The sequence below is a fragment of the Lycorma delicatula genome, chromosome 1, assembly GCF_047948215.1.
Source record: "Lycorma delicatula isolate Av1 chromosome 1, ASM4794821v1, whole genome shotgun sequence".
Classification (NCBI taxonomy): domain Eukaryota; kingdom Metazoa; phylum Arthropoda; class Insecta; order Hemiptera; family Fulgoridae; genus Lycorma; species Lycorma delicatula.
This window is the reverse complement of record NC_134455.1, coordinates 13006993-13026275: the sequence shown is the minus strand read 5'-3', so window position 1 is coordinate 13026275 and position 19283 is coordinate 13006993. Positions and strand designations below refer to the sequence as shown.

Sequence of the window (19283 nt, the reverse complement as noted above, 5' to 3'; positions counted from 1 at the left end):
TGCTAGAGGCCTTGACGGCCTGCCATTAGAGGTCCGGGTAAAAAATTTCACTTCTGCGGTGGTGGCGGTGGCTGAAGCCACCATACCGAGAGGCACTGGCCGGTGACGTATATCTGGTTGGTTGTCTCGGAATCTCGTGAATTTATTCAAAAGGCTGCTCAACGAGAGGGTGATCCTGTCGGCGTGCGGCCCTAACTGCTCATTACCGCAGAAGGAAGGCTAGATATTTTCATAGCATTAGTTCCTCCATTCCTGGCGGTACTTTATTCAGGAGCAAGGGAATAGAGACCCTTGAGGAGTTGTGTATAGAGACCTTGAACATAAGCGCAAGAAAGATGTTCTCTTGTCAGCTTTGTCAACCCGCGAGGGTGTAGTAATTGATAAGTACCATGTCCTTAATATCTTGAATGATTTGCTCCCAGACGATACTATGGCGGGAAGTGGGGAATTTCGAGATCGACTTGCAATCTTCTGAGATCACTGAGGCAGAGGTGCGCCAGGTGATCTGTACTATGGCACGGCACAAGGCCCCCGGATATGATTGTATCACAGTTGAGCTTCCACGTTCGAGCGCTTCCAGCAGTCCTTGGTCCAATAACTACAATATATAATAGGTTGCTCTTCGCTGGCATGTTGGAAGCGTGGAGACGGTGTTGTTCAAATGTGGCAACAAAGATACTACTTTTCGTTCTTCTTACCGTCCACAAACACTCTTTTGCATGTGATTGGCAAGGTTTTTGAGAAGGTCCTATACTTTTGTAATAATGTTAGATTTGCCACTGATAATTTGCTACTGGACAACCAGTATCGATTCCAGCCGGGCAAGAGCACTGAGGATGCCATACTAAAGGTGATAGATATAGCTTCCTCTAGTCTTGTAAATATGTATTAGGGATTTTTCTGGATATATTCGGTACATGTAACAACTTATGGTGGCCCTCTGCCCTGTACTCGAAATAAATTAGAATTGCTCAAGTTATTTCAGCCATCAGTTTCCCTGCGTGATGGCAGCACAGAGATTCGTTAAGACCTTAACTAAAAGGATGCCCTCAGAGCAGTGTTCTGAGTCCTCCTTCTTTGGATTTTGGAATTTCGATTCCCTGCTGCGTTTAAGGTTGTCGTGTAGTCGCTTATGCTGACGACGCTCTGGTTCTGATTGCAGGGGATTCGCGTAATGAGGTAGAGTTCCAAGGTGCTTATGCTTGTGAGACAGACTGCGGACTCTCCAACATAAGATGATTTTCAGCCCAGAGAAAAACCACAACGATGTTCCTTAAAGGCTGATTGGCTTCTTCCCGATGAATCCGGGTTCGGATGGCTGGTCTCCGCATTCGGTAGGTTACGGCCCATAGCTGGGAGTTATCCTTTATGAGAATTTTCGGTTCCAAGGAAAATCTATAGTATGTAGCAGAAAAGGACGCTGATCTTTATAGAATCCGTAAGACTCAATCATTCCGATTGGGGGTTGAATTACCATACCATGCGTACACACCAACCCCTTAGGCGCTTTACTGGAGGTCGTCTTTAGACCATCTAACTGATTACATCTTTCAATCAGCCAGGCCTCAGTCGGCTGATGAATCACGGACGTGATCCACTGTATCATCTGTCCCACAATCCGAGCATTGACTCGAATCCACCAAACGAAACCTAGCCAAACTCACCCGAAAGGCACCATGCCCGGAAAGAAACTGTGTGATATGCAGATTGGGGGAGACCTGTCCAATCTGATCTGATTTAGGTCAGACATTAAATTAAGGATACGGTCCTTATCAATTACCAAACCCTAGCGTGTTGACAAAGCTGACAGGAAGACATATTTCCTGCGCTTATGTTCAAGGGCTCTATACACAACGCCCCAAGGGTCTTATTTCCTTACTCCTGAACGAAGGAGCGACAGGAATTACGCTTGGAGGACCTAATGCTATGAAAGTACCTAGTCCTCGCTCTGTGGTAATCTGCAGTTAGGGCCGCATGCCGATCGGGATCACCCTCTCGTGGCGCAGCTCTTCTGTGTGGGTTCACAGACTGCTTCATTGCTGGTGGGTCCACAGACTGCTTCATTGCTGTCAGATTCCGAGACATACATTCCCGGCCGGTGCCTCTAGGAATGGCGGCTTCAGCCGCTGCCACATCTAATGGCAGGTCGTCAAGGTCTCTAGAAAAAATTTGGCCAGTTCGTCTTCCTATGCAGAAAGCGCCCCCAGCAAACAGGAAAATGTCCCTCATGGCCATCGCACATCTCATCCGCTATTTCAAAAAGTATGAACGGATAGTCGCTAGAACAGTCTTCGACCACAGACTAGTTCAAGAACTCTGCCTGGGATGTCCCTACCAATATTAGTCAATTACGTCGGTTAATGGTACCGACGTAAGTGGCCAACTGGTCTGTAAATTAAGACCTCCGCGATGAAACTGGCAATTAGGACACCGCCATCATCCGTGATCCCACTGTGCCAGAAAAGCGACTTCGCATTAACATTGGCACAAATAAGGATTCAACCATTGCCCACAATACGAAGAATCCTTATCCCATCTGGCTAGGTTTTCTCAGTGGGATCCCTGCATTGGAAATATGAGCTAACAACTGTAAGGTTCTGTCCGCGAATGGCAAGTCTGACCTCAACATTATGCAGTTCAGCGACTTCCAGCACAGAATAGCAGACATACAGGTATGCCATACACAAAACATTTTTCTAGCTGTGCAAGCCAGGTAGATCATCCGTAATTACATATGGGTGCTGCGGAAGGACAACATTGAGGCTCCGTCACTCTACAACCTCACTTTACTCAACTTTGACTACTTAAGCACCTTTGGCATTTATTTAACCGAATCTAAGTAATAAGAAAACAGCACAAAGGCCCTTTACTAACAGCCACATGCCTTATTAACAACTGGGTGCTCATGATTATTGTCCAAACTCACAGTTTGGACAATACATGTTTACATCTTGGGAAAAATTCTTCAAGGCTGTTAAAAGGTTATAATTTCTAATTGCCCTAGCTATACAGCTGGTTTCTTCAGGTATACATTTTTCAACATCCAAGGGCAAATAATTTTTTTAATTTTATCATTTTTATCTCAAAACAGTGTTTGTATGATCAGTTATTTTTTCCTCCTGTGAAGTTTTTTTTTTTATTCTCATCCATACAATGCATTTTGTTTCCTTTCACAAATATTTTCTTCTATTACTACACGTTTTACTTTTTTCTGTTTTACTACAACTCTCCTCCAGCCATCTTATTTCCTAACTGTTAAGAGTTTTATCTGTATACTTAAGATTTTTTGTGCTTTGTCTTTTTCAATTCTCAGCAAACCATGTCCCAATTACGGATTGGCTAAAATTAAATATATAAACACAGAGGAATTCAAAATGATCAGGCACTTATTAATGTTATAATCTAGATTTTTTAAAAGGAAAAAAAAATTAAAACTTTCAGTGATGAAATTCAACAAAATTTAATTGTAATACAACTAAGCAGAGATGGAAATCAAAGAAGGGAAATAAGAGAAGTATAAAGGCAAAATAAGTAATTATGTCATGAAAATTCAAATCCAGTACCCTGGAGTTGTTTAATATTACTAATTTTGAAAATTTAAACATTTTATTAAGTTTAAACAAAATGTTTAAACTTACTATGTAAGTTTAACATAGTTTGCATATTTGAAGATCTTGTATTCTTGGCCATCCATATTAAACCTCAAATAGGGTAATTTATAAATTCTTGTAGCAGGTAAGTTTATAAAGTTATCTTACCCAAGTAAAATGGAAACTCTGTAGACTGAGTTATTGTGCAAACTTCAGACTGATACTACTAAGCCAGGAGGATCTACAATACTCTACCAATTTATAGTGCATAACTTCCAGAACCAGTCTCAAAATATTTTGAAAGATATTTATGTTGAAAGATATCTTTTTCTTAGTACATGTAAAAGAGAAGGCACTCACTAAATTGTTAGGATGAAGAATCTTCAAAGTAATAGTTCCATCCACTACATTTAGTAGTAGATTTGAAATGTCAGATTCCCGCTATATCAAAACTACAGCAATTTTCTTTTTCAATAGAAAAATTTAAATACTAGAAATATTTTTTTTTTGTCATCAGTCATTTGACTGGTTTGATGCAGCTCTCCAAGATTCCTTATCTAGTGTTAGTCGTTTCATCTCAGTATACCCTCTATATATCCTACATCCCTAACAATTTGTTTTACATATTCCAAACGTGGCCTGCCTACACAGTTTTTTCCTTCTACCTGTCCTTCCAATATTAAAGCGACTATTCCAGGATGCCTTAGTATGTGGCCTATAAGTCTGTCTCTTCTTTAACTATATTTTTCCAAATGCTTCATTCTTCATCTATTTGCCGCAATACCTCTTCATTTGTCACTTTATCCACCCATCTGATTTTTAACATTCTCCTATAGCACCACATTTCAAAAGCTTCTAATCTTTTCTTCTCAGATACTCCGATTGTCCAAGCTTCACTTTCAAAAATTTTTTCCTGAAATTTAAATTAATTTATGATGTAAACAAATTATGTTTCTGACTGAAGGCTTGTTTTGCTTGTGCTATTCAGCATTTTATATCGCTCCTGCTTCGTCCATCTTTAGTAATTCTACTTTCCAAATAACAAAATTCTTCTACCTCCATAATCTTTTCTCCTACTTTCACATTCAGTGGTCCATCTTTGTTACTTCTAATACATTTCATTACATTTGTTTTGTTCTTGTATATTTTCATGCGATAGTTCTTGCGTAGGACTTCATCTATGCCATTCATTTTTTCTTCTAAATCCTTTTTACTCTCTGCTAGAATTACTATATCATCAGCAAACCGTAGCATCTTTATCTTTTCACCTTCTACTGTTACTCTGAATCAAAATTGTTCTTTAACATCATTAACTGCCAGTTCCATATAAAGATTAAAAAGTAATGGGGATAGGAAACATCCTTGTCAGACTCCCTCTCTTATTACGGCTTCTTTCTTATGTTCTTCATTATTACTCTTTGAAATTATTATCTGTATTTGAACCCTAATTTTTTTAAAATGCTGAACATTTTATTCCAGTCTACATTATCGAATTCCTTTTCTAGGTCTATAAACGCCAAGTATGTTGGTTTGTTTTTCTTTAATCTTCCTTCTATTAATCTGAGGCCTAAAATTGCTTCCCTTGTCCCTATGCTTTTCCTGAAACCAAATTGGTCTTCTAACACTTCTTCCACTCTCCTCTCAATTCTTCTGTATAGAATTCTAGTTAAGATTTTTGACTAGTTCTGGATTCTTCACGTTTATCTGCTCCTGCTTTCTTTGGTATCATGACACTTTTTGGAAGTCTGACGGAACTTCCCCTTTTTCATAAATATTACACACCAGTTTGTATAATCTATCAATCACTTCCTCACCTGCACTACGCAATAATTCTACAGGTATTCCATCTATTCCAGGAGCCTTTCTAAGGCTCCTGGAATAGCTTTCAAGCTATCAAGCTTCTCTAACTTCCACCGATGCATCTAACACTATTTCTTCAGGTTGTAAACTCCAATCTACATTTCATTATCACCAAATTATCGTCACTATCAATGTCTGCTCCAGGGTAAGTTTTGCAGTCAACGAGTTGATTTCTAAATCTTCGCTTCACCATGATATAATCTATCTCATACCTTGCAGTATTGCTTGGCTTTTTCCAAGTGTATATTCTTCTATTATGATTTTTAAATTGGGTGTTGGCAATTACTAAATTATACTTCATGCAAAACTCTAAGTCTGTGTCCCCTCTTTCATTCCTTTTGCCCAGCCCGTATTCACCCACTATATTTCCTTCCTTTGAATGCTTGCATTCCAATTTCCAACTATTATTAAATTTTCATCTCCTTTTATGTTTTTAATCGCTTCATCAATCTCTTAGTATACACAACCTACCTCATCATCATCATGGGCGCTTGTAGGCATATAGACTTTAGCAATCTCTGTTTTGACTTTAGCATCACTGAGTTTTGAAATACTCTACTCTCTTACCTATCTTCTTGTTCATTATAAAACCTACTCCTGCCTGTCCATTATTTGAAACAGAGTTAATTATTCTAAAATTCCTGACCAAAAGTCACCTTCCTCTTCCCACCGAACCTCACTAATTCCTACTACATCCACATTTATCCTATCCATTTCCCTTTTTAAATTTTCTAGCCTACCAACCTTTTTAAACTTCTAACTTATGCATATAATTCAAGAGGGAATGCCAGTTGTGTATACATCTGAAACCTTTTGCTACAGTGAGAAAATTGATGATGAATGTTTAAAAACTGCTTAGGAATAAGTTAAAAATAAATTAGTGGTAGAAAATTATATTGCAGACTGATCACAATCCAATAGTCTCAAAAAGGGCTTAATATATTATTTTAGAGATAATTGCTGTACATAGGTATAATTTAGAGATTAAATTTGGTTCTGGCATATGGAGCAAGAGGTAAATGCACATTTCAGTGCAGCTTTTCTTAAAGCAAAGTCAAGAGGCGATCTTCCCTACTATGTAATGGCATGGCTTATAAATATATAGCTATATTATAGAGAAATACCCAAACTCCTAACCCTTTAAATAAACAAACTATTATCATTCCTTATAAATATCAAGAATGCATTTTCCCTTGTCTAAAATGTACTGTGTATAAAATGTAACAATTCTAATTATTTAAAAAAAAAAAATGGTTTAACAGTTGTGGTTCTGACAATGTCACTAACAATATAATGATGGCAAATTTCTTTCAATTATTAGAAATTATAATCAAAGGTTACCTACGGAGGAGGCCAATGTAACAAATCACATTTCAAAGTAGATACTTTCTGTAATCAGTCAAAAGGTTTTTGAATGGTTTTTGATTTTAGGAATAGTTATCTACAATCCTAACATTGTATCTATATCAATTCATTGTATTCTTATTTTACAAGAAAAAAGGAATGAATATCTGACTTGAATACAAGTCAGTATGGCTTACAACAGAGATCAGAGTATAAACAGTTATTTTTCTTTTTGTTAAGCATATCGTCAACAAAATATTAAAAATTTCTCTGCCCTCTTGATTCAGAACGTATTTGTAGGGACAGGGTGCATTCCCAGGGTGCAAAATGACATACCAACTATTACTATGATTAGTTGTCAATAAATGGTTTTAAATAATAAAGTAATATGAATAATTTGGTTGTACACTCAGGAAACTATACAACAGAAGTGAAAATAGACATTAGAATTCAAAACCAGAGCCTACATCAATAATTTAACTGGTCAACATTTCAGCAGAATATAAGGATATTATCCAAACAAGAAAAAGTTAATTCGGGAAAATTGGAACACCATAATAAGACAGACTGAAAAAAATTTTTCTGTAATTTATGTTGATTTTAACTACAATTTAGGTATAAGAAGATGTTAACCATTCAAGCACCAAATGTATTAGAGAAGAAAATAGTATTTGGTCTGAAAAATAAAGTGGATTTAATTAAATGAATAATTTAGAAAAGGAAATAAGACAGGAAAAATCAGAAGCACAATTAAGGTGTCAGGTAGATAATTGTATATAACAAATTTGAACTGACTGAAGAATTTCAATGAATGAAAATTTTCAAAGATGAAAAACTGCACAGAATTCTTTACAATTTGATGCTTGAATTAAAAGATTAGATGATGCAGAGATAGAGAAAAATATAATTACTAAAAAACAGGATGAAATGTAGAGAAAACAGAAAATGTTGGAGAAATCTGAAATGTTTCATAATTTCCTCAGTGAAAACAAGACAAAGTTGGAGATACCTCTATTTTGAAATCATGGTTTTACAAAGAAAAATAAAGAAATAAGAATAGATGATATACTATCATTCGTATTGTCTGTGAACAACCAACAGAGATCATGCAGCTTAATATATAGAGTTGGAGAGTGGACAAATTCACTTAAGATTTAAAAAGAAAGGCAACTAACTTTACTAAGTAAGTGGATCAGATAAATTGTCATTTATAAAAGGGTAATTACAGGTGAATAAAAAGTGAAAGATGTAACTACATGAAGGGCATTACTACTTTGCAGTAAATGAGTGTAGAATATGAAGGAGGTCGTCGATCAATCTCCCCACTAATCTTAGAAAACATGACAAAAATAAGATTTTTGATCTGGAAAAACTTTTGGTAATGTAGTGTGGAACAAAAAAAAATGTAGTGCAGAAGTTAAGTTTAACCCTAGAATGGTACGTATACGCCTATTAGATGTAGTTCAGTAGTTGAACAGCCGCCATTTTGTTTTGGAGGAGAATAATACCCCTGCCTTCTAGATATACTACACCTGACTCTCCATTGGAGGATTAGTGTACTTCAAACCTCAGAAGTGTTCACATCAAGGTCAGTGCATTTTTTCTAACAAATCCTACCACGCCTCTCAGGCGTGTTGGTACTATTCTTGATGTATTTTTTTTTTGCTAAATATAGCAAGCTATAATGCTTACATTATTTATTTGCACAATTTTTTTATGAAAAATAATGGTGACAAGAAGCCTTTGTCAAGATTTCACTTCCTCATGAAATTGGCCGATCAACTGTCAATTCCGTGGATGATGGAGAGACTGAAACAGTCACACATGCCTCACAACCTACGAAGCATCATAAAAGATTGTCTCGGTGTGACGGATGCACCTGTTGAAATAAAAGCGGCATCAAAATCTGAAAAAAGGCAGTATTGTACGTACTGTTCTTATAAGAAGAAAAGAATGAGTAAAATGACCTGCTGCAACTGCAGAAAGCCAGTGTGTGGCGAACATTGTTTCAATATTTGCCAAGTTTGTAAAAAATAATAAATTTATGACCAATTTTTGTTTAAATCTCATTAAAGTGTTTTTTATATACCTCATCCTTTCATTTAAACATTTTTACCTGCTTGAAAAAATTCCTGGGAATCGAATTCAAATTTATTTTCTATAATGATGTTTTCTTACTTGCAGTTTTGTTTAATATTTTAATTCTAAGAGCAGTTTTTCATTCTATGATATGTAGTAAGTATGCAAATAGAAGAAGATTTAACATTTATTGACATTTACAGAATTTAAAATATTTATTATACCATTTTTTGGCACTTTTCAGGGCTGTACGTCTATAAGACGTATAGGTACCATTCACTATTGTTGTGTATAGGTACTATTCTAGGGTTAAGCACAATGGAATTGAAATATAGGGAAAGAAAGGATGTATACTATCTGCTGAACAACCAGGTTGTAAATGAGATGATTGACTTTAGTATAGATTGGGGAATTAAGGATGTAATAGCTTGGTTTTTCAACATTTATAAAAAGAAGCAATTCAGGAACTGAAAGATCATAAACCAAAATGGATTAGGAAAAATTTTGAATAGCATGGATTTATTGTTAGAGACTAATAAAATAAAGGTTATACAATTTGACAAAGAATAGCAAGGAATTAATTTTAGATAAATATTGAATATTCATCAGTTATGGAATTTCGCTATCCATATTTTGGTAATAAAACAATTACAAATGACCTTTCACACAAAAAAGGTCTGCTTTTTTTAAACATAAATCAAAGAATTAGAAATGTTTGATATTTATGTGGAGTAACACTATGTAAAGATAATATAGTAAAGTAAAAATATAGAAAAAAAATTGATAATTTTTTGAAGTTCTGTTGGTATTTAAAATTGATTAATACAAATAGGGTATTAACAGTTTAGAAGGAACATAGTAACTATGTTGAGTTGAGGGAACCCAGAATCTCTATGTAATTACTATTAACTAATGTGCATTTTCTCATGAATGAATCAAACGATGAAACTTTTACACTAGTTTCCAAACCTTGTACACCTAAAATGCATTTTATTTAGAAACATTTTTTCCCATTTATGGATTTTTGAATTTTGGTATTTTTAAGGAACACTATTTAAGGAAGAATATTTCAGCATGTAACTCGCTAAACTGAGTTAATTAAAAAAAAATTAAAATCTATCCAGTTCTTGAGAAAATATTAAATTTAAAAAAATTGTCATTACTTCTGTACATTCCTTCATCATAATGGTGGTTCTCACTCTGAAATCTTATTTGCTGTCTGGCACTTTTTCAAATTGTGAAACAATCTCTGAATTTCACTCTTAAGATCCAGTTATTTCATAGCATCCTATTTCCACATATCAAGCCACATTGCAACAACACTACATTTAATTGTTACAATCATGAAATGTTGCTATTACATCATATTGTTTTTAGGATCTCTTGTCCATGTAACATACATTGTTCACACTTTCTTTGACATGGAACAAATCATCTGCAAGGTCTCTAAATATGGGCTTTATTACTTCCATGACTGTTCCAGGAATACTATTTTTATGCTTGTATTCAACAGATACGAGTGCTTTCTTATATTTGCACCAGGAGGGCACCAACCATGAGTTTTTCTTCAACAGTTTATGAAAACAGCTTTCTTCATGGCATTTACATTGCTTCTTATAGCTAACCCATAGTAAGTTGGCAACTGATCTACTACCCCATCTGTCTATTCTTGCCACCTAGGAGAAAATTTTAAGAAAGTTTTTGGCCTTTAATATTTTTTTTAAATTTATGTAGTTGACATCCATTCACTTCTGTACGTGCATACACACTCAAGCTTTGATGTACAGTTTTTTCATAGAATACTGTAATAATGCACTTAGTTTACTATTTTGTTATTTGTATATGAGTGCTTAAACTGTGGGACTTTTTGAAGAACTAGATTGTTGCTTTGCACATGTAGTCGCTTCTACATTGGCAATATTTGCAATGTTTTATGTCGCTATCACAGTTCTTCTTCCTGTAGTTTACTCTTTTTAAAAACTCTTGCTAAAGCTAGGCATTTTTACAGTAAAACAAAACAAAACCTACATAAAATATAACAAACAAAATTATAACCTCCAAATGCAAAACAAACATCACTGATCTACATGTATCTGAATAGGGGACTTAGGGTGTAAAATACAACAATTAGTGTTAGTAAATGCAATTAATAAAATACAATATTGATGCATACTCCAATGTCACAGAATGAGATACTGCAAACTAAGTAAAACCATTGTATGCTTATGCGACTAATTGTGATGGTAGGATGTTATTTTATTAAAGTTAGAACCAAAAGAACAGTCATTTTCACACATCACAAGCAGAAAAGACAGTTGCAGAATATTTATATAGAGATCAGATATACAGTTATATAGACATAAATGTTCTACAGCACCGGTTTTGTAGAAGAACAGTCAAACACACTTCTACTGCATCGGTTTAAAACTGTTTTCATTTTAATTAGTTCTACCACTCATTTAGAAGTGCTAGTGTATGCTTCAAATTTCAATATATGGGTCCCCTATCCAGTTATATAGAGATCAGTGTTGGTAATCAATTTAACAAATGTACCAATGCAATTGGTACCAATGCAATTGGTACTAATAGCACAAACTATAAGTTACGCTTTTATTTAACTAAATATTTTCATTACTTTTAATTTTAAAATTTAATAATTATTACATTTATTTATTTTTATTTATTGGTTATTTATTAGATATTTATAATTTACCTTTTACTTTTCTGTGCATTTTTATATTTGTTAAAATTATATTTTGTTTAAAATTCTCAAATTGATTTAATTCTTATTTTTTACTTTTTTAGAGGGTTTTTCTAATTTGTTTCCTTTTTTATTAATGTTAATATTAATATTAGTTAAGTTTTTTAAATAATTTTTTGTATGTAATCAAATATATTTTTTGAATTATTTTCTATTTTTTACTTTTTAGTCTTAATGAACAATAAAAACTTTTTACATCCAAATAATATTTATAATATTTATATCTGAGTATTAATGTTTGTTCAAGTTTGTTTGTTTATTAAGAAAAAAAGAAAATATTTATTTTTACACATCAAAGTTACATACGTGTATCAAATTTCATTGATTTTCATACCATAGATCAAAAGATATAGCAGTTGCAAGATTTGATTATAACTAAAGAAAGTTAAATAATAGCTTATAAAAAATTGGTATTTTTTTATAAGTGTATAAACTGAAAAATCCATTGCTTCAAACTCAAGACATTTAGTACCATATTTATTTTTTTATACTACAGTTTTGTATAACTTAGAAAAGAATACAGGACATTATTGCTGTTTGTTGATTTACTTCTACATTGCTATTCCGAAAAGATTGTGTTGTATTATATAAAAATTATTAGTATTATATAAAATTATGTTATTTATGTGGCAAGTTTGTAATCAAAATGCAGATCTGTGAAGCTTACAAAAAAAACAGTTAAATTTAGAGAAAACCAGTAGTACCTCAAAAAAAGATCTTTCTGTTAAACCCAATCAACCACCACCAGATGTAAGTAGGCCTGGTAGTTGGTAAAAAAAACTGAATTTAGAGTGTCAAGTGATTGATTGATCCTGCATATTTGATTAATTTATTGAAAGTTTTTTAAAAAGCAATTGCTAGTTGTTAAGTATTGTAAAAATGACTGTGTAACTTAATCTGATAATTTCTTGATTTGGCCAAAAGAATTTTAATATTTTTTGATAATAAATCAGTTGAATTTATGATTTCAGAAAAAACAAAGCAGTAGTGATACAAACTTGCATTGTGTGCTATGAGAACTATTGGCAAGGGGCCAAATCCTAGTTAAGATATTTTGTTCCTTTATGGACTTACCCTTACTTCATTGATTGGGATGCTGTTAAGTGTCATTCAGAAGAGAAGTCACACTTCAATCAATGGATTTGTGAGTAACTAGTTTTGATACTAATAAAATTCTGGATGTTGTGTATTGAGCAAATATTGTTAGGAATGTGTTAATTCAGAATGCACAACATAACTGCAACAGAAATTATAAAGGGACAAGTTAAGGTATGGTGGTTGTCTGAGGCCATTGAAGTTTTTAGAAGGAATACTCTACATTAGAAACTAATGTAGAGTGTCTGGGAGACAGGGCAGTAAGGGTTTCCAAAAAGTGGTAGAGGATAACACCTATGGGAATGATGTAATCATAGAAAAACTTGAATGTATGGCACATACAGAAGCGTATGGGCTTCAGGCTGCACAGATTAAAATAAAATACATGAAAGGGCAGCATCTGGCAATTTGAAAATCCATTGGCAGTAAGAAGAACAGGCTTACCTTTCCCAAAATAGGTTGAATCATACTATGGTGAAGCTGTCAGGTAGAGTGACACCATTGAGAAAATGAGAGAAATATGACTTCCACAAGATGACATGACAGAACCACATTTCTTATATCCCAACAATGCCAACTCATGATGCAAGTATAACAAAGCAGTTGCTTCAGATATAAGCATGAACACCACTCAGTATGGCTATTATGAAAAAATTAAGCCTGCCAAAAAAATTCTGGTTACCTGCCAAAACCTGAATTGCTAAAGAAATACTTACACCCCTGCCCACAAAATCTGAATGAGCTTTTAAAATTATATAGTCAGGTCAAAAATTCCAAAACTATTTTTTTAGGTTAGATACTTTTAAAATAGGGGTTTATGATCCAGTGATGATTTTTAATGATTGATTTTGTGGTCAACTAAAAGTTCTACAAAAATTAAAAATTGAAATTAGTGAAAAAAATGTCATTTCAATGCTACGGAGTCTAGATGCAGCACTAAGCTAAATCTTCAATGATGGAGCCTTTAACACCAAAAGAAAGCCATTTTACTTGTCTGGTACCCAATTCATGAATATATCTTTTCATTTAAAATTTTCATAGAACTTAAAAATTTTATTCCTCCAAATTTAGTAAATTTTGTAGGGATTTTGTTTAAAACTATATAGATTCAGTTTTAAAATTTCAGGGATATATAAATTAACATTACAGGCATAGGGTGGTCATGCTTACCTTAATCTCTTTAGAGATTGTTCAAAGTGAAAATCTGATATTTAGTTCATAAAACTAAGCAATTACTGAATTTCTAGCTTTCATAAATTTATATTTCATCAGAATGGACTCATTTTCAATCACAATATATAAAAAAAAATCCCATGTTAGAAATAGATTAGCTAGAATCATTCACATATTTCAATGATATTTGGTTAATTCAAAAATTTTATTAATCTTACAAATTTATAAGGTATTCTCCAATCAGTTAGATAAAACTATTAGAAGTAAACCACCTGTTTGATACATCCAATAAAAGTAAAACTACAAATAAATTTTAATTATAAATAGAAATATATTAAACAAACAAACTTATACAAATTTAAATATTCTAAATTTAATAAAATTAGAATTTTCCTCTTCCTCAACTTTGCAGATGAGCATGTTAAATTAATTTTTTCTAAATTTACTATATGTATTCTACATATAGAACCATTTTTTTTTTTTGAAAATTCCATTAAATGAAGAAAGATTTATTGGCTATGATGAAAGCTGCTTTAAAACTCAGCCATTCCAAGGTATAAAAAATCCTTCTGCCCTTTTTTTAAAGAAAAAAGGAATTATATCAAATTTCATAATTAAGAAATAGATTCCTTACTTATTATTACTTACATAACCAGTCGTACAAAATAAAACTCCCAATCCGTAAGAATAAAACTTTTAATCTACCACCATGAACACTGGGGACAAATGTCCATCCAACAATAGTTACCAGTATATAGTACAATAAATAAGAGTACAATAATTTATCAGTATAAATAGTACAATTTGAAGAGTACCAATATTTTTAAACAAGAGAAAACTTTTGAACAAAAAGTTCCCTTTTGAACAAAAAGGGAGGGGAAGAAAGAAATGTATGTGGTAGGAGTAGTGTTTACACAACAATAAAACAATAATTTGAATTTATTCATTCAGAAGTCTTAAGAAGCAATTTCAACCATATCCCCTAAAACAATGCCCCAGTTCTGTATGCTGATTGAAACCTTTAATCATACTTAATCATTTACAAATCAAAGATATATTGTAGCAATACCAAATATCACTGAGGAATCCATGGGTAAAACAAGTGTGCCTCAAACATCAACTACAAAAGTCTCATACTGATAACTTACAAGGTTACACAGGATTTGGCAAGACAACTTATTGGCTAATACTAACTTATTCAACCTACCCCCTTTAAGCAACATTTAAAAAGTCATGAATTATTATAATGACCAAATGCTTAATGAAGACTGATGATGCAGCTAAAATTTTCATCACTTGGAATTCCTAAATGTCTAATATAGTCACACACCTTTACTGGTGTCAGTAAAAATGAATTAAGAGAGCCCAATATTAGTTTTAAATTTCAGAATTTCTAATTCTTAAAAAAACAATATTAATCTACTAATTTTTAAATACTAATTTAAGTTTGTGTTTTGCATACTTATTTAAAACATTTACTCATTTTTCAGTTAAAACCATCAAAATTATTTATTCAATAATTCTATTTTTTCAGTTCAAATGGTAAATCAATTTTTTACAGTTTTTTAATTAATATGGACAATTTCTTTTTTAATTAATTTTTGAGATGCTGCTCTGATCGAGCAGTTTAAATTTATCTTATTTTCTAAAAGCCATGTACTTATAAATGTATACATAATTGAAGTAGCAAAAAAGTAAGAACAAATTTCTTCCAAATTAAGTGGCTTGGCCGCCTAGGAAATGGTAACTCTAAAATGAAATTACACAAAGTCATTGCAAGTTTTATGTGGTTTATTTCTTGTATTACACAATTTTTATAGTGTTCTGATAAGGTAAAGTATAAGAGGTACTCACCATATTTGCCAAGTACACCACTATTGTTTAGCATTTAAACAATATAGTGAAGATATAAATGAATACTCTACTATTATGGAAGATTACTTTATTATTGGATTGTTAATTATTGTTGGCTGTTACTAACTATATCCCCAATTCTTGAATCTTCATTAGTCTCAGTCATTAGTAGTTATAACTGAAATCACTTTTCATATTAATTGTGACAGTAGCCCCTTTCATATGCTCTGTCAAACTGCTTAATTTTTGTCAATGACAGCTGGATTGGGTTTAATCTTATAACTACAAATTTCATTTTCTTACCCAGCAAAAAAAAAAGACTACCTTTCTTAAAGAGAGGTACATTCTATATTCCTTTTCTTAATAGCGAAGATTATCCATTCTTTGGCAAAGTATTTTGTTCGTCATTTATTAATTTATTTAAAATGGATATGGGACTTTATCCATGATCACAACAGAAGATTGAGAAGTACTGGTAAAAAAAATGTACTCAATCCTTTTTTGGATTTATTATCCATCCACCTATAATAAATCCCCAGTTTAACAACTTAGAAGTATCTTCAAGCATTCCTTTCCTAGAGCTTTCTACGGAGCATTCATTTCAATGTAGATATGAAATTCTGTATGACAAAATGCCTTGCGCTTTATTATTTTTGTTAAATTTGTATAGTTTTGTTTGTAGGGAACATTCTTTTTATACTTTTCTTTAAGAAAGCTTTATTTTTTCTAATACTCATAACATTTTTCCTACATTCATGTGCTAGCATTTCTCTTCCATTTTTTTGCACATTAGTCTGAGTCTCCTTACTGATAATTATCTTTTCAGTATTATTAAATAATATTCACAAATAAAAATAAATTTAAACAAAATAACAGCAATGGTAACAGTATATGTATAAGAGTTGGCAGTACTGATTACTTGAGGGTTTCATGTTACTAGAATAGGATATATTAATTTGTACTTTGTTTCTTCATCCTTATGCAATTTAGTGATGATATTTTTATTAAATTGATCAGTAAACTATTTTTATGCAAATTAGACCAAATTTTTTTGCAAATTATTTTTTTTCATGCATATTTACCTTAATGTTTCATATGTATATATTTCAAACAATTACTATTATATTAATTCTTGGTTATCCACATCTACTTTTTTATGAATATAAATTATGTACTTTGTGAAGTTGCTTTGATCAATATTTTGCCACAGTTTCTCTTTGTCCTAAGCTAATGAAGGTGCAGTTAACTTTTTCTATGGAGTTTAATATCAACCTATTTATCCAAGAGTTTTTGTAGTTTAATAAGCTTGCTATATCTGAAATACTATACTATTTACTGTATGGATAATCATATACACATTTACTATTAAGGATTTTCCTATCACTTCAGGCAGTTATCACAAAATTGCCATCTACTACACCCCTTAAATTGCACAATATCTTTGAAAAAGGGATAAATTCCAAGTGCTTAGAATATACTAAAATATTTTGAGATAAATATATTTTCTAAAATATTGATTGTTATTTCCACCAAAGCCACTTACATGGAAAATACCAGACTAGTGAAACCTGATGAAAATTATTCGCTCTGAAAATATATACTGCTGCACACAATAGAAATTACGTCTCAAATGGCCACTTTTGAAAATACCTATCAAAAATTTGTATCTTTTGTCACTATACTTTTCACTGACTATCCAGAAGCTATTAAACACTAAAATCTATTATGGATTCTTGTTTTGTTGACATCCAGATCCCACAATTTGCTAATAAAAACAAAGTAGTGGAATTTTATTTTCAGTCTAATCAATGCGACAAAAAAATAAATTGTAAAAAAATATCTTTAGTTTATTTTACATTACTTTTAAAAAGTACATTAATTTAGCATGTATCCCTCGTTTTATGCAGAATCCATATTATATGGGCAGAAAAACTTTTTTTTTAATAAACCATAATCTTTTTTTGTCAAAGGAGACCAAAGCAGTCGGTAACCAAAAGTTAAGTAAGCTACTTATGTACTCCACTAAATAGCAATTCAATATACATAAAGCATTCTTTTTTTATATGTTAATCTAATGATTAAATAAAACAACTTGCAAGACTTCAAATTTGATTAAATCTTTTGTCAAAATAAGTAGAATCAGATGCTGATTTGATTAGTGTGCTTTTTATATCATTACATATGATATTGTTAGATAAATTGCTTTTTTTATCTAATTCATCAAGTATAAACTTGCACGCTATGAAGATGTAAATGTCTGAAAAACATTTGTGGTTAAAGCAATACTCTTTAAGAGAACAGACTGTAAAAGGAGGTTGGATGAATAGATAATGCTGATGACAGCAAAGAAAATCAGTTACAATAGAAAGGTCTTTTAACCACATGGCGTACCAGAACAGTGTGTCCATATATATATTATAATATTTCATGGAAAACAAATGTTTTCATTTATTTAACATTATGCATCTAACTTTTTTTGAATTCACTCTGTTTCTCTCAAAAAGTTATAAAACATATTTATGGGAAGTAATTCATAAAAAACCAAGCAACAAATACAGTTCTACTTGAATCAAAATTTATACAACTAAAAAAGTTAGAGATCAGCAAAGGTTCACAACAAAATTTAAAAGTAGCAGTTTAGAACATTATACATCTTGATAAGTATTCTTTCTTCAGAGAAAAAAGGAAATAATTATAACTTAACTTTGATTGAGAATTCTATTTAATTTGGTTACCTGAAGACTTTTTATTCAGTTCTATAATTTAAATTGCATAAAACAAGGGATTTCTGTACTCTGTAGTATTTGATTTTGTTAGATATTGTAGTTTGTACTTACATAATTATCATAATTTTGCTGATCTTTATTAAATTCATCCGAATTGCAGTCTGCAAAAAAAAAATCTAAATTATTTACACCTTTCTTTTACTTTCATATATGTCTTTTCAATCTTTTTATTTTGTTAAATTAAATTCATATACTTATGTTTAACCATCTTAAGTTTATTAGTAAGGAAAAACTAATACTACACTAATAAGCCAAATAATGATATAAAAATTACTACAATTTTACATTAACCTACCCCATCAAATTATATTGCTTACTATCCCCTACTGATTGCATCAAATAGGTAAACATTTTAAAAAAGCATTTAAGTGTAATATGGTAGAAGGTTAATAGGGAATTTGCTGAATGTTCATAAAAATAAATGCTGCTCGCGTATTATTACGGCGCCACTATGGTTGGAAGGCGATCTGTAGTTAGATGGCGCCACCGCAAGGCTAAATTGAAATAAGAAAATAAAATTATAAATATAATCTAAGCAAACTTAACCTTCACTCGCTGGTCAAGGTTAGCCAGCGTAGGTTAAGTTTGGTCAGATTATATTTGTAATTTTATTGTGGTACGTTTGGCGCCATCTAACAACTAAAGATAGCCTTTTAAATGGCGCCGTTATAATAGTTAAGCGAAAATGTTCGTAATCTAATCGAGCATATTTTTAATAATTTTCAAAAAGGAATCATGAAG

The 19283-nt window shown here is 32.0% G+C and overlaps 1 protein-coding gene across 3 annotated transcripts in view; it reads right to left on the bottom strand.

The window, feature by feature from the left end:
* LOC142327756 (uncharacterized) overlaps positions 1–18985 on the bottom strand; it is a 112071-nt gene extending 93086 nt beyond the window's left edge. For all 3 annotated transcript variants that reach the window (XR_012757086.1, XR_012757111.1, XM_075371136.1), the window contains exons 1-2: positions 18838–18985; positions 18594–18643 (exon numbers count right to left, since the gene is read on the bottom strand). The gene's annotated coding sequence lies outside the window, so the exon portion shown is untranslated. The remainder of the gene's footprint in view (positions 1–18593; positions 18644–18837) is intronic.
* Between the last annotated feature and the right edge of the window lie 298 nt (positions 18986–19283).